This window comes from Alligator mississippiensis, chromosome 1 (genome assembly GCF_030867095.1).
Source record: "Alligator mississippiensis isolate rAllMis1 chromosome 1, rAllMis1, whole genome shotgun sequence".
NCBI classification, from domain to species: domain Eukaryota; kingdom Metazoa; phylum Chordata; order Crocodylia; family Alligatoridae; genus Alligator; species Alligator mississippiensis.
Genome location: NC_081824.1, coordinates 450,328,357 through 450,341,431, shown reverse-complemented (window position 1 = coordinate 450,341,431; position 13,075 = coordinate 450,328,357). Strand labels below are relative to the sequence as shown.

General features: G+C 55.5%; 1 pseudogene; it reads left to right on the top strand.

The window, feature by feature from the left end:
• Positions 1–241: 241 nt before the first annotated feature.
• On the top strand, positions 242–416 carry LOC132247923 (U2 spliceosomal RNA; annotated as a pseudogene).
• The last annotated feature ends 12,659 nt before the right edge of the window (positions 417–13,075 follow it).

Here is a 13,075-nt window from a genome sequence, read left to right as displayed (position 1 = left end):
TTTTCCACCACTGTGGACCATTGTCACGGGTATGTGTGTTTCTATCCTCTTTTTCTCTCAGCATCACAAACCCCCCCCCTCCCCTCTCCCCTTACCCCCTGGCTTAGTTGGCTAACTTTGTATGGCATATAACCTAGTTGCGTTCCCAACCTCACCCCCATCCTTCTATTGTTAGTCCCTCGCCCGGGCGCTCTGTATTTCCCTATCGGGTTTGTCATCTTTTTTGGATTTACAATCCTTAACATCTACTAATAAAAGTCAATCTGTTCTTATCACTTTAATCGCTGATACGTCCTCGATGGGAGGACCGATGCATTAAACGCATTTTTGGTGCCGGGAGCGGGCCTCAGAGCTTGCTCCAGCCCCTCCACGCATCGGCCCGGTATTACAGTGCCTCTGGGCCCAGTACCTGCTCCCCTTCAGGGAGAGCGCTGCCTTCCTCCTCTCTGGGTTCCAAAGGCAGCGGCAGCAGGGCCAGGCCGTGGCCCCTGGGCAGCCCCAGGGGGCAAAACCCTGTGCGCAAAGGGCTGCCGCCGCCAGGCGGCCAGCACACTGGCAGGGGAGGGAGTGAGCATGCGCGCCCTCCTGCTCAGCAGGCAGCGCGGCCCCACCTCTGCCGCCACCTCCCGCTGGGGGGAGGCCGGGGCCCCGCCCGGGGCCGCAGGGCCCAGGCCTGGGCGGGCGGGGGGGTGCGGGCCTGGAGCCCGCCCAGCCTGCCCGGGCCCGCCATGGGCCTGGAAGCAGCGCCCGGAGGGTGGGTTGGGGAGGCTGGGGCCTTCCTGGCTACTGGCAGACAGGCCTTGCAGCCTCCTTCTGCATCGGCCTGTGAGGCCGCTTAAGACCAGATGCTGCCTTCATCGAGCGTCGGTGTTGTCGCCGCCGACCAAAGCCAGAGTGAGCGGCGGGGCGCATGCAAGCACAAGTCAAATGAAAGCAGTAGACAGAGACCGGGGCAAATGGAAGGAAGGAAGCCCGAGTCAAGTCTGCAGCGCGATGCTGCCAGCTAGTCAAGTGACCCAAACACTGGCTTGCATTCAGAGATGCTTCTTGAGCAAATCCCGGGCGGGCGGGACGTCCTTCTCCCCTTGTACTCGGCCTCGGCTGGAGTACTGAGTCCAGTTTTGGGCTGGCTCCACAATTCAAAAAGGACGGGCGTGATGTGTAGAAGCCGGAGAGAGTCTGTCCAGAGAAGAGGCACGCCCGCCGCGCACGATCACAGGTCAGGGAAGCAGACCCTACGATGACAGGCTGAGAGCCCTGCCTGGGGCTCTTGAGCCTGCATAAAGCCCAGGCTCGCTTGCTCGCTCGGGGGTGATCTGATGGCCACCTCTAAGTTGACCGCCAACCAGTAGCTGGGGGAACGCGTTTGTTCACCAGAGCGAGCAAGCGAGAGCGCGCCCCAGGGAAGGGAAGGGAAGGGAAGGGAAGGGAAGGGAAGGGAGGACGACCCGGTCGAACCGCCATCAACTAACTACTACAAGGCTGTTTCAGGCTGGACAGGAGGAAGAATTGCTTTCCTGTCCGAGCCCCCAAGGCAAGGTCTATCGGGAACAGCCTGCCACCGGAGGTGGTTCGGTTCGGTTCGAGCGCCTGCCTCCCTTGAACCCCTTCAAGAGCAAACGGGATGCTTCTCTTGCTGGGATCCACTGACCCCAGCGGCCTTCCTTCCAGCCGGCCCTTTGGGCAGGGGGCTGGACGGACTCGATGATCTTCCGAGGTCCCTTCCAGCCCGAAAGTCTATGAAATCGTCAAGTCGAGTAGAGGAAGGAGCCTCACACATCTCCCAGCCAGTCCCGCCCGCTCGCACAGTGGCTTTCCCGCCCGCAGGAGAAAGAGCCAGCCAGCTGCTCAGTTGCCAGGCTCCGGGACCGACTGCCGCCAGGGCCGCCCCCTGCCCTGCTCACCGGGCCCCCTGGGCCACCGGCCCAGGGCGCCCACTCCCCCTCCGAGGTTGGGCAGGTTATCCCTTCTCAGCCTCTTGAAGGCTCAGATCGGGTTGGCGGACGGGCCTAGGTCCGGCCGCTGCCTGGTCGGGCCTCGAGAGGCCAGGAGTCGGGAGCCGAGATGGCGGAGCAGGCGAGGCGAGCAGTGAAGGAAAGGGCGAGGCGGATGGAGATCAGTGAGCAGAGGACATCTGAGAGGACGGAGGTCGGTGAAGAGCGGAGATTGGAGGAGATGGAGGTTGGTGAGCAGAGGACATCAGAGGAGGTGGAGGTTGGGGAGCAGAGGAGAGCGGAAAGGAGGCAACGAGGTCCGGGAGAGAGCGGGGAGAGCGGTCATACCATCGGAGGAGGTGAGCAGAACAACGAAGGAGGTGAGCAGTCGGCAGCGGCGGAGGTTTGGAGTGTTGTAGGACGTGGGGGGAAGGTTCAGCTGGGAATGGGGGGGAAGACCCCCGAAGAAGGCGGATCGGCAGGAGCGGCAGCAACAGAGGGCGGTCGGAGGAAAGAGACCAGGCAGAAGGAGGCGGCGGCAGGGACAGCGAAAGCGGCGGGCTCAGAGAGAGAAGAGGACAAGCGAAGGAGGGACGTTCGCTGGAAAGTGAAAGTGACTCTGGAGCAGGAAGGATTTCAAGGAGCAAGGACTTTGAGCCTGTGGGACTCTGTCTAAAATCTTATTGGGAGTTTTGAAGGTGCAACCGGTGGACTTAGTCTGTGTACTAGCATTTGATAATTATCGCGAGTGGCACGTGTCTTTTTGGAGTGCAAAAGAGTATAATGCTTTTTGGGAGGCCCACGGAGTGGCTGTGGAACGGGGAGAGCTGGGGGGGCTAAGGTTTGAGGTGGGCCAGAGGACGAGAGAGCGTGTGGTGTACATAAAGATGTATACAGATATGGTGGAAGGGGGGGATGTGGTGAACTGGTTAGAGGGTAGGGTGCAGCGGGTGAAAACTGTGGAGAAATGTTTTGACCGGTGGAGGGTTTGGACAGGGGGTGGAGGGCATGAGTTATTTTGCATGAAGAAGTGGGGAATCCGGGGGGTATGAAGCACCTGTTACCAGTTGTAAGGATGGGGATGCACAAGGGCTATATTATGTACGATGACCAGCCAAAGCTGTATAGTAGGTGTAGGTTGGGGGGGCACCTGGCGGCGTTTTGTGCGTTAACGATTTGTTTTCGGTGTAGGGGGATGGGACATAGGGCACAGTTTTGCACGGAGAAAATGGGTGTAAGTGAGAGGGGCACTTTCAGCAAGATTGCCCCTTCTCATATGCAAATAGAGTGCGGGTGCGAGAAGACCGGGGGGGGGGGGGGAGGGGGGGGAACAGGGGGAGAGGTGGAACAAGGGGATGGGGAACACCTGGAAGGGAGAGGTTGGTAGAAATGGCAAAACGAAGGGATGGAGAACACCTGGAGGCGCAGATGGAGGAGGAAGAACTGATAATAGAGGAAACGCCTGAGGGGGAGGGAGGACGAGGACAAGCTATTGAAGAAGCAGTACTGGGGTTACTGGAAGAAGAAAAGGAGCAGAAGGGAGAGGAGGAAGGTGGGGCAGAAGCCTTAAAACAGCTGAGAGGGATGGTGGAGCATTTGGGGGAAGTGGAAACATCTGAAGGAGGGAGTTGGACACAGGAAATGGAAGCCCTGGAACAAGGACAAGGGAGTTTAAAGAAAAGGAAAAAACAAGGGGGGGGTGAAAGGGGGTAATAAGAGAGCGGGGATGGAGATGGATGGTGGGGACTCGGGAGAGAAGGGGAAAGAGGGAGGAGGGAAAGGGGGTGAAAGGTTACAGGAAGGGAGGGTGGGGGGGGATATTTGAGCCCTGGAGCAGTGGAAGGTTTGGTAGCTACGATGGGGATATGGAGACCAGGGATGGTGACTCCTGGGGATGAGTCTGAAAGTGAATTAAAGAGTGGGAGTGGGGTGGAGGGGTGAGAAGACAAAAGGGGGTGGTTTTGTTTTTGAAAAAAATTGGAATGGCAGTGAAGATTGTTTCTTTGCATGTGAGAAGCTTGTTAACGAAGAAAAGGTGGGAGAGGGTAGGGAGATGATTAGAAGCACTGGACACAGACATGATTTGCGTTGAAGAATGTGGAATAGGGTGGGAAAGGGCTTATAGGTTTTTGAGGAAACGCTGGGGGAAGGGGCAGTCGTGGTGGGCTGGGGTGGGAGGGAATAGAGCGGTGGGGGTGGGTATCTTGTTGAATGGGACACGGGTGCGGGTAATCGGGGTGGAGACATTCATTGAGGGGCGGTTGCAGCACATGAAGATGGAGGTGGGGGGGGAGGAGGTGGGGGTCTTTAACGTATATGCACAGGCGGTGAAAGCGGAACGAAGGGAATTCTTGAGGAAGTTGGGGATATGTGGGGGTGGGGGAGGAAAGAAGGTTGTCGTAGGGGATTTCAATTGTATTATAGAAGAAGGGGATAGGGAAGGGGGTGTTGGGGGGGGCTTCTGAACTCTACAGGGAGATGGGTGAGAAATTGGATTCGGGAGGAGGGGCTGCAAGATGTGTGGGAGGGGGAGCAGGTGGGAACAAGGATGGATCCAGGAGGAAGAAGGGTATAGAGGATAGATTTTGTGTTTGTGTCTGGGGGGATGAGGGTGGAGGGTAAAGAAATGGGAGAGGTGGGGTTTAGTGATCACAAGTGGCTGAGGGTAGATTTGCGGGTTGGGGGAGGGGGGTGTGTGGAGGTTGAACACGAGGGTGTTGGGGGATGAGCGGGTGTGTGGGGCTTTTGAGAGGGAGTATAGGAGGTGGAGGATGACAAAGGCTCTTTTCAAGTCCAAATGGGAGTGGTGGAGGATAACAAAAGAGAAAATCCAGAGGTGGTTTATACAAGTGGGGAAGAAGGTGGTGTGGGAAAGGAAAAGAGAATTGGGGAGACTACAGGGGAGGGTACAGGATTTGATTCGGGAGGCGATGGGGGGGAAGGATGTGAAGCGGGAATTGGGGGAGGTGAAGCAGGCAGTGGAAGAGTGGTTTTGGGGAAGGGAGAGGGAGAGGTTGTTTTTGGCACAGGCACCGTGGGTAGGGGAGGGGGAAGAGTGGGGAAAATATTTTGCTGAGAGGGTAAGGAAAGGGAGGGAGGTGGGGGCAGAAGAGCAGCGGGAGGTGTTGAGGGAGGTGATGGGTTTCTACACAGGGTTATATAGGAAGCGGGCGGTAAATGGGGAGATGGGGGAGAGGTTTTTTGGGGAATTGGAAGGGAGGGTAGGGGAAGGGGAGGGAGTGGACTTGGAAAGGGAGATGAGGGAGGAGGAGGTGAGGGAGGTCTTGGGGGGAATGAAAAAGGAGAAGACACCTGGGTTGGACAGACTACCAAAGGAGTTTTATGAAAGGTTTTGGGGTTTGGTGGGGGGGGGGGGGGGATGTGGTGGAGGTGTTCAAAGAAATTATGGAGACGGGGGTAGTGGGGGAAGGGTTTGCGGTGGGGGTGGTGGTGTTATTATTATTATTATATAAAAAGGGAAATAGGGAGGCACTCAAAAATTGGAGGCCGATCACTTTGTTAAATGTTGATTATAAGTTATTCGCAAGGGTGTTGGCAATACGGATGGGGAAGGTGTTGGGGGAAGATCAGACGTGTGGGGTGAAGGGCAGAAGGTTGGTTGATACACAGTGGGTGTGGAGGGATGTGTTGGAATACGTGGGAGAGAGGGGGTGGAGGGTGGTGATGGGAAGCGTGGACCTTGAAAAGGCTTACGATAGTTTGGAGCACGGGTTTTTGTTTAGGGTGTTGGGGCGGATGGGGTTTCCTGGGAAATCTGTGGGGTGGGTGAGGGCACTGTATGGGGGGGCACGGAGTAGGATTCTGGTGAAGGGATTTTTGGGAGAGGAATTCCGGGTGGAGAGGGGGGTGCGCCAGGGGTGCCCCCTGTCTCCGGGGTTGTTTATATGTGGTATGGAGTCACTGGCACAAAGGGTGAGAAGGGATGGGAGGGTGAGGGGGATTCCGATACCAGGGGGAGGGGAGTTGAGGGTTAGTTTATATATGGATGATGCGAGCTTCATGGTTTGAGATGAGGGGGCTTTAAGGAGGGTTGTGGAGGGTATTAGGGAGTATGGGGAGGCGGCGGGACCACGGGTGAACAAAGGGAAGAGCACTTTGTTGGCGGCGGGGGAATGGAAAGGGTTGGAGGAGGAAGGGTGGCAGGTGGAGAGGGAGGATTTGAAGGTACTGGGAGTGTATATGGATGTGAGGGGGGAAGGGGGAACGGGAATGGGAGGAGGTTCGAGGAAGGGTGAGGAAAGAGGCAGGGATATGGGGGACTAGAAAGAAAGGGGAAGTAGGGATTATGAAACTGTGTTTGTTGCCAACCATTTTGTTTGTGGCGATGGTGTACCCGCCCACCTGGCTGCAGGTGAGGCGGGTGCAAAGGGAAATGTGTCTTTTCTTTTGGGGGGGGGGGAGACAGAGAGGGTGGCGAGGAGGAGGATATACAAGAGGGAGGATCTGGGAGGGTGGGGTGTACCAGAATTAGAAGTCTTTTTGTATGTGCACTGTTGGAAAGGGGTGGTGAGGGCTGCAGGGTTGGAAGGGAGGAAAGTGGGGGCAATGTGTAGATACTGGGCGGGAAGGTTTTTGAGAAGATTGGGGCTATACGGGAGGAGGTGGACGGGGCTGTGGGCTGAAAGACCAGCTAGGTGGTACGAGCGGGGGTGAGGGGTTTTGACGGCAAAGGGGCTGGAGGGGTTAGGGTGGGAGGGCTTGAGAGAAGCAAAGAGGGTACTGAGGGAAATTCGGGGGATAGACAAAATGGCGGACATAGGGGAGGTGGCGGAAGGGCAGGTGGGGAGGGTCTGGAAGGGGATAGTGGGAAAGAGGTGGAAGGGGGAACAAGAGGATTTTGCGTGGTGGGTTGTAAGGAAGGTAATACCAGTGAGGGCAGAACAGAGGAAATGGGGGTTGCTGCAGTCGGGGGAGTGCCCGAGGAAATTGTGTGGGAGGGTGGAAACTGTGTTGCACTTGTTATGGGAGTGTTTTTATGCACAGAGGGTTTGGCAGTGGGTGGCAAGATTCTGTAAAGCGATAGGGTGGGGGGACTGTGTGGCTTATAAGGGGGTGGTGTATCGTTTGGTAAAGCCGAAGGTAAGGGAATGGGAAATGAGGATCTTATTATTGTGTACAGAGGGGGCAATATGGAAAACAAGGTGTCTACTAGTTCAGAAGGGGCTATATTTCACTTCACAGGAATGTGTGTGCTTAGTATACGCGGAATTGGAGTATTATAGGAAGAAAGGGGAAGGTATAGATTGGAGAAAATTGTTTGAGGAGGGAATTGAAAGGGAAGGGAAGGTTCAAGAGAATAATGTTATGATGTATATTATGTGTTTGAGAAATAAGATGGATTTGGAATGGTTTTGAGTTGATTATGTAAAAGGGGGAGAAGCATTTCTTAAGCTTTGGTTTTGTTTTGGGAAGATTCTTATGTTATGATGTGTATGTGTTGTCTTGAGGTTTGAAGCGACAAGCTGGTGTTTTGTTTGGTTGAGTTGAAATTCTTATTTGTTTTGATACTTTTGTAATAAAAGTACTTTCCGTGTCGCTCGGCCTGCAAGGCCACTTAAGACCAGACGCTGCCTTCGTCGAGCGTCGGCAGCGGCGACAACGACAACCAAAGCCAGAGCGGTGGGGCGTGTGCAAGTGCAAGTCAAGTGAAAGCAGTAGACGGAGATCGGGACAAAGGGAAGGAAGCCTGAGTTGAGTCGAGTCTGCAGCGAGCCTGCAGCGCGATGCTGCAGCTAGTCAAGCGACCCAAACGCTGGCTTGCATCCGTAGATGCTTCTCGAGCAAATCCCGGGCGGGACGTCCTTCTCCCCTTGTACTCAGCCTCAGCGAGGCCGCAGCTGGAGTACCGCGTCCAGTTTTGGGCTTGCTCTGCAATTCCAAAAGGACGTGATGTGGAGAAGCTGGAGAGAGTCCGTCCAGAGAAGAGCCACGCCCGCGCACGATCAGAGGTCAGGGAAGCAGACCCTGTGAAGACAGGCTGAGAACCCTGCCTGGGGCTCTTGAGCCTGGATAAAGCCCAGGCTCGCTCGCTCGGGGGCGATCTGATGGCCACCTCCAAGTTGACCACCAACCAGTAGCTGGGGGAACGCGTTTGTTCACCAGAGTGAGCGCCCCAAGGAAGAGATGATGACTAGGTCGAATAGTCATCAACTAACTACGACAAGGCCGTTTCAGGCTGGACTGGAGGAAGAATTTCTTTCCTGTCTGAGCCCCCAAGGCAAGGTCTGTCTGGAACAGCCTGCCACCGGAGGTGGTTCAAGCGCCTGCCTCCCTTGAACACCTTCAAGAGCAAACAGGATGCTTCTCTTGCTGGGATCCTATGACCCCAGCGGACTTCCTCCCGGCCCTTTGGGCAGGGGGCTAGACGGACCCGATGACCTTCCGAGGTCCCTTCCAGCCCAAACGTCTATGAAATCGTCGACTTGAGTCGAGTCAGGAGCAGCACACACCTGTCAGCCCCCGCCTGCCCGCAGGAGAGCCAGCCAGTCGCTCAGTCACCAGGCCCCGGGACTGACCAACCGACAGCCGCTGCCCCCGCCGCTCCCAGCCCTGCTTGCCGGGCCCCCTGGGCCACCGGTCCGGGGTGCCCGCTCCCACTCTGGGGTTGGGCGGGTTATCGCTTCTCGGTCTCTTGAAGCCTCAGATCAGGTTGGCGGACAGGCCTAGGTCCGGCCACTGCCTGGTCGGGCCTCAAGAGGCTGGGCGCCGGAGAGGATGGAGGCGGCAGCAATGGAGGAGATGAAGGCGGTGGCGTTGGTGGTTTTGGCGGAGACGACGATGGCGGAGGAGGGAGCTGAGAGGAGAGGAGGATGGGAGGATCGTGATCAGCGGGAGAGCAGAAGCGGTGACCAGAAGATCGGAGGAGCGGATGGCAAGTTTGGTGGTCGAGTTGAGCATTCATCAGAGGAGGAAGGGTGGAGCGTGGTACAGCGGAGAGGGAAGGCAGATCCCCAAAGAGGGAAGACCAGCGGTGGCGGAGGGAGAACGGCAGGAGCGCCCTGAGGAGGGGGAGAAAGCAGCAGGAGGTGCAGCAGCGTCTGGAGCGGAGAAAGGAAATGGATGAGCAGGAAGGGGGACAAAATGGAGGCTGAAGGTGGTTTTGGGCCAGGAGGGCCACAAAGGACTGAAAACGTTGAATCGTGTGGACTTTATGGCCGCGGTTCTATTTTCGATGTTGAAAGTGAACCCAAGGGATGTGAGCTGCGTGGTCCCTTTCGATAATTATAGACAATGGAATGTGACTTTTACGGATGATAAGAACTACGCTGCATTTTGGAAAGCTCGGAGAGAGGCGGAGGAGTGTGGGGAGTTGGAGGGTTTGCACTTTGAGGTGGGGCAGAAGGCATGCGAGAGTGTTGTTTATTAAAAAGTATAACGATATGTTGGAAAAGGATGAGGTGTGGTTCTGGCTGGAAGGGAGGGTCCAAAAAGTGGTTTGTGTGGAAAAAGTGTGAGACTGGTGGGGAATTTGGACGGGGTCATGGAGGGCAAAGGTAGTGTTACATGAGGAGGTGGGGAATCCAGGGGCAGTGAGGCATTTGAAGTCTGTGGTGCAAATTGGGCCCTATAAAGGGTATTTAACATACAACCACCAGCCAAAGTTATGTAGCAGGTGTGGGCAGGGGGGCCACCTGGCGGCCTTTTGCCAACTGACCATATGCTTTCGCTGCAGGGCAATGGGGCACAAGGCCCAGTTTTGTAAAGAAAAGCTGGTATGCAGGGACTGTGGGCGGGAGGGGCACATACAGCAGCAGTGCCCTTTTTCATATGCGAACAAAGTGCAGAAGGGGGGGAACCAAGAGGAGATCAGAGGAGAGGAGGGGAAAGTGGAGGAGAAGGAGCAGCAGGGGCAGCGGGAGGGGGGCGAGGAGATGGTGGTGGAGGAAACACCTGTGGAGGAGCGTGACAATGGGGGAATAGAGGAAGCGGTAAGGGGTTTGCTGGAGGAGGAAATAGAGATGGGGGAGAAAAGGGGGGAAGAAGGGGGGGGGATATGGTACTAAAGCAACTGCAAGGTATGGTGGAGCAATTGAGGATGGGACAAACGAAAGGGAAGGACTGGGCAGAGGAGATGGAAATGATGGAACAGGAGATTTGAAGGAAAGGAAAAAAGAGAGGGAAGGGAAGGGGGGGGGAAAGAAGAAATTGGGGGTGGAGGAGGGAGGGAGCAAGACAAGGGAAATGAGAGAGAGGGAAAGGAAAGGGAAGGAGGAGAGTGTTTTTTTTGAGTCCGGGAGCAGTGGAAGGTCTCGTTGAAACGACTGGGATATGGAGGAAGGGCATTGAATCATCCGGGGAGTCCTCGGAGAGCGGGAGTAGGGAGGAAGGGTGAAGGGGTAGGGTGGTTTGTTGGTTTATGGTAAAGAAATTGAAATGGAAGGGATTTTTCAAATTGCCTCCGTAAATGTGCAGAGTTTATTTTCCAGAAAGAGGTGGGAGAGGGTGGGGGAGTACTTAAAAACATTAGAAGTGGATATTATATGTTTGCAAGAATGTGGGATTGTTTGGGAGGGGAGGGAATAAGGCAGCAGGGGTGGGGATTTTGGTGGACGAGGCATGGGTGAGGGTGATTGGGGAGGACACTTTAACTGAAGGTTGTTTGCAGCACGAGGGTGGAAACTGTGGGGGAGAAGGTGGGGATTTTCAATGTGTATGCACCTGCAGTGAAGGCTGAGAGAAGGGATTTCTTTAAGAGGATGGAGATATGTGGGGGGGGGGGGGGAAAGAAGCTTTTTGTTGGGGATTTCAACTATTATACAAAAAGGAGATAGGGAAGGGGATGTGGGGGGGGTATTGGATAGTACAGGGAGATGGTTGGGGAACTGGATTCGGGAGGAGGGGTTGGTGGACTTTTGGAAGGGGGAGCAGGTGGGAACGTGGATTGATCCGAGGGGAGGGAAGGTATCTCGAAATGATTTTGTTTCGATTTCGGAAGGAGCCAGGGTGGAGGGTAAGGAGGTTTTAGAAGTGGGTCTTAGTGATCACAAGGTGGTGAAGGTGGACTTGCGGGCAGGGGAAGCGGGGGGGGAGAGGGAAGGGAGTGTGGAAATTGAATACAAGGGTGTTGGGGGACGAGGGGGTGTATGGGAGGTTTCGGAGGGAGTATGGTGAGTGGCGGAAAACAAAGGCTTTGTTTAAGTCAAGGTGGGAGTGGTGGAGGGTTACAAAGGAAACAATTAAGAAGTGGTTTATGCAGGTGGGGAAGCAGAAGGCGTGGGAGAGAAGAAGGGAATTGAGGAGGCTGCAGGGGAGGGTGCAGAAGTTGATTTGGGAGGCGGCAGGGGGGTGGGATGTGAAGCGGGAGTTGGGGGGAGGCAAAGCAGGCGGTGGAAGAGTGATTTCGGGGGATGGAGCAGGAAAAAATGTTTTTTGGCATGGGTACCATGGGTGGGGGACGGGGAGGAATGGGGGAAGTATTTTTCTGAGAGGGTAAGGAAGGAGAAAAAGGAAGTGGGGGCAGTGATTACAGGAGAGGGGGTGCAGGTGGAAAAGCAGGAGGAGGTGTTGAGGGAGGTGACGGGCTTTTATTTGGGGTTGTACAGGAGGCAGGAGGTGGATGGGGGGGCAAGGGGGAGGTGGTTGGGGGTAGAAGAAGAGGAGGGAGGGCATCTGGAGAGGGACATGACGGAAGGAGAGGTGAGGGAGGTGTTGGGGGGAATGAAAAGGGGAAAGACACCGGGTTTGGATGGGCTACCAGTGGAATTTTACGAAAGGTTTTGGGAAGTGGTGGGGGGGGGATGTGGTGGAGGTGTTTCACGAGCTAATGGAGATGGGGGTAGTGGGGGAGGGGTTTGCGGTGGGGGTGGTGGTGTTGCTACACAAGAAGGGAATGAGGGAGGTGCTCCAAAATTGGAGGCCTATCACACTGCTAAATGTAGACTATAAGTTGTTCTCAAAGGTGTTGGCGATGCGGGGTGAAGGGTAGAAGGATTGTAGATAATGGGTGATGAGAGAGATGCTGCAGTACGTGGGGGAGAGGGGATGGAAGGTGGTGGTGGGTAGTGTTGATTTTGAGAAGGCGTACGACAGTTTGGAGCACGGGTTTTTGTTTGGGGTTTTGGGGCTGATGGGGTTTCCGGGGAAATCCGTGGGGTGGGCGAGGGCACTGTACGAAGGGGCACGAAGCAGGGTTTTGGTGAGGGGGGTTCTGGGGGGGGTTTCAGGTGGAGAGAGGGGTGCGGCAGGGGTGCCCCCTTTCTCCGGGTTTGTTTATATGTGGGATAGAGCCTTTGGTGCAGCGGGTGAGGAGGGGTTCCGGGCCGGGGGGGGGAGGGGTTAAGGTGATGGTATATATGGATGACGTTACTTTTGTGGTTAGGGACAAGGGGTCTTTGGGGAGGGTGGTAGAGGGAATTAGGAACTATGGGGAGGCGGCAGGGTTACGGGTAAATAGGGGGAAGAGCTTCTTGTTGGCGATAGGAGAATGGAGGCATCTGGAGGAGGAAGGGTGGCAGGTGGAGAGGGAGGGGGTGAAGGTGTTGGGGGTTTATATGGATGTGGGGGGGGAAAGGGGAACGGGAGTGGGAGGCGGTTCGAGGGAGGGTGAAAAAGGTGGTAGGGATATAGGGTACAAGGAAGCTGTCATTTAGGGGGAAGGTTAGTGTGATTAAGCAGTTTTTGTCACCGATGGTCTTATTTGTGGCAATGGTGTACCCGTCCACCTGGTTGCAGGTGCAGCGGGTACAGAGGGAAGTCTGTTTATTTTTTGGGGGAGGGGGGGGTGTACAAGGAGGAGGATTTGGGTGGGTGTGGGTTTGCTCAACGGGTTTGGCAGAGGGTGGGGAGGTTTTGTAAAGCGATGGGATGGGGGGATTGTGTGACTTTTGAAGGGGTGCTGTACGGGTTGGTGGGTTGTAAGAAGAGGGAGTGGGAGGTTAGGGTGTTATTACTTTGTGCACAGGTGGCAATTTGGAAGGTGAGGTGTTTGTGGGTGCAGAAGGGGCTTTATTTTTCACCACGGGAGTGTATTTACTTACTGTATGCAGAGTTGGGATATTACTGGAGTAGAGGGAAAGGGGAGTGGGAGGAGATGGAGTGGAGGAGGCTTTTTGAGTGAAGGGAGGGATAGTTATTAGGATTTTGGTATAGAGTGAAAAAGGGGAATGGGGAAGGGTTGAATT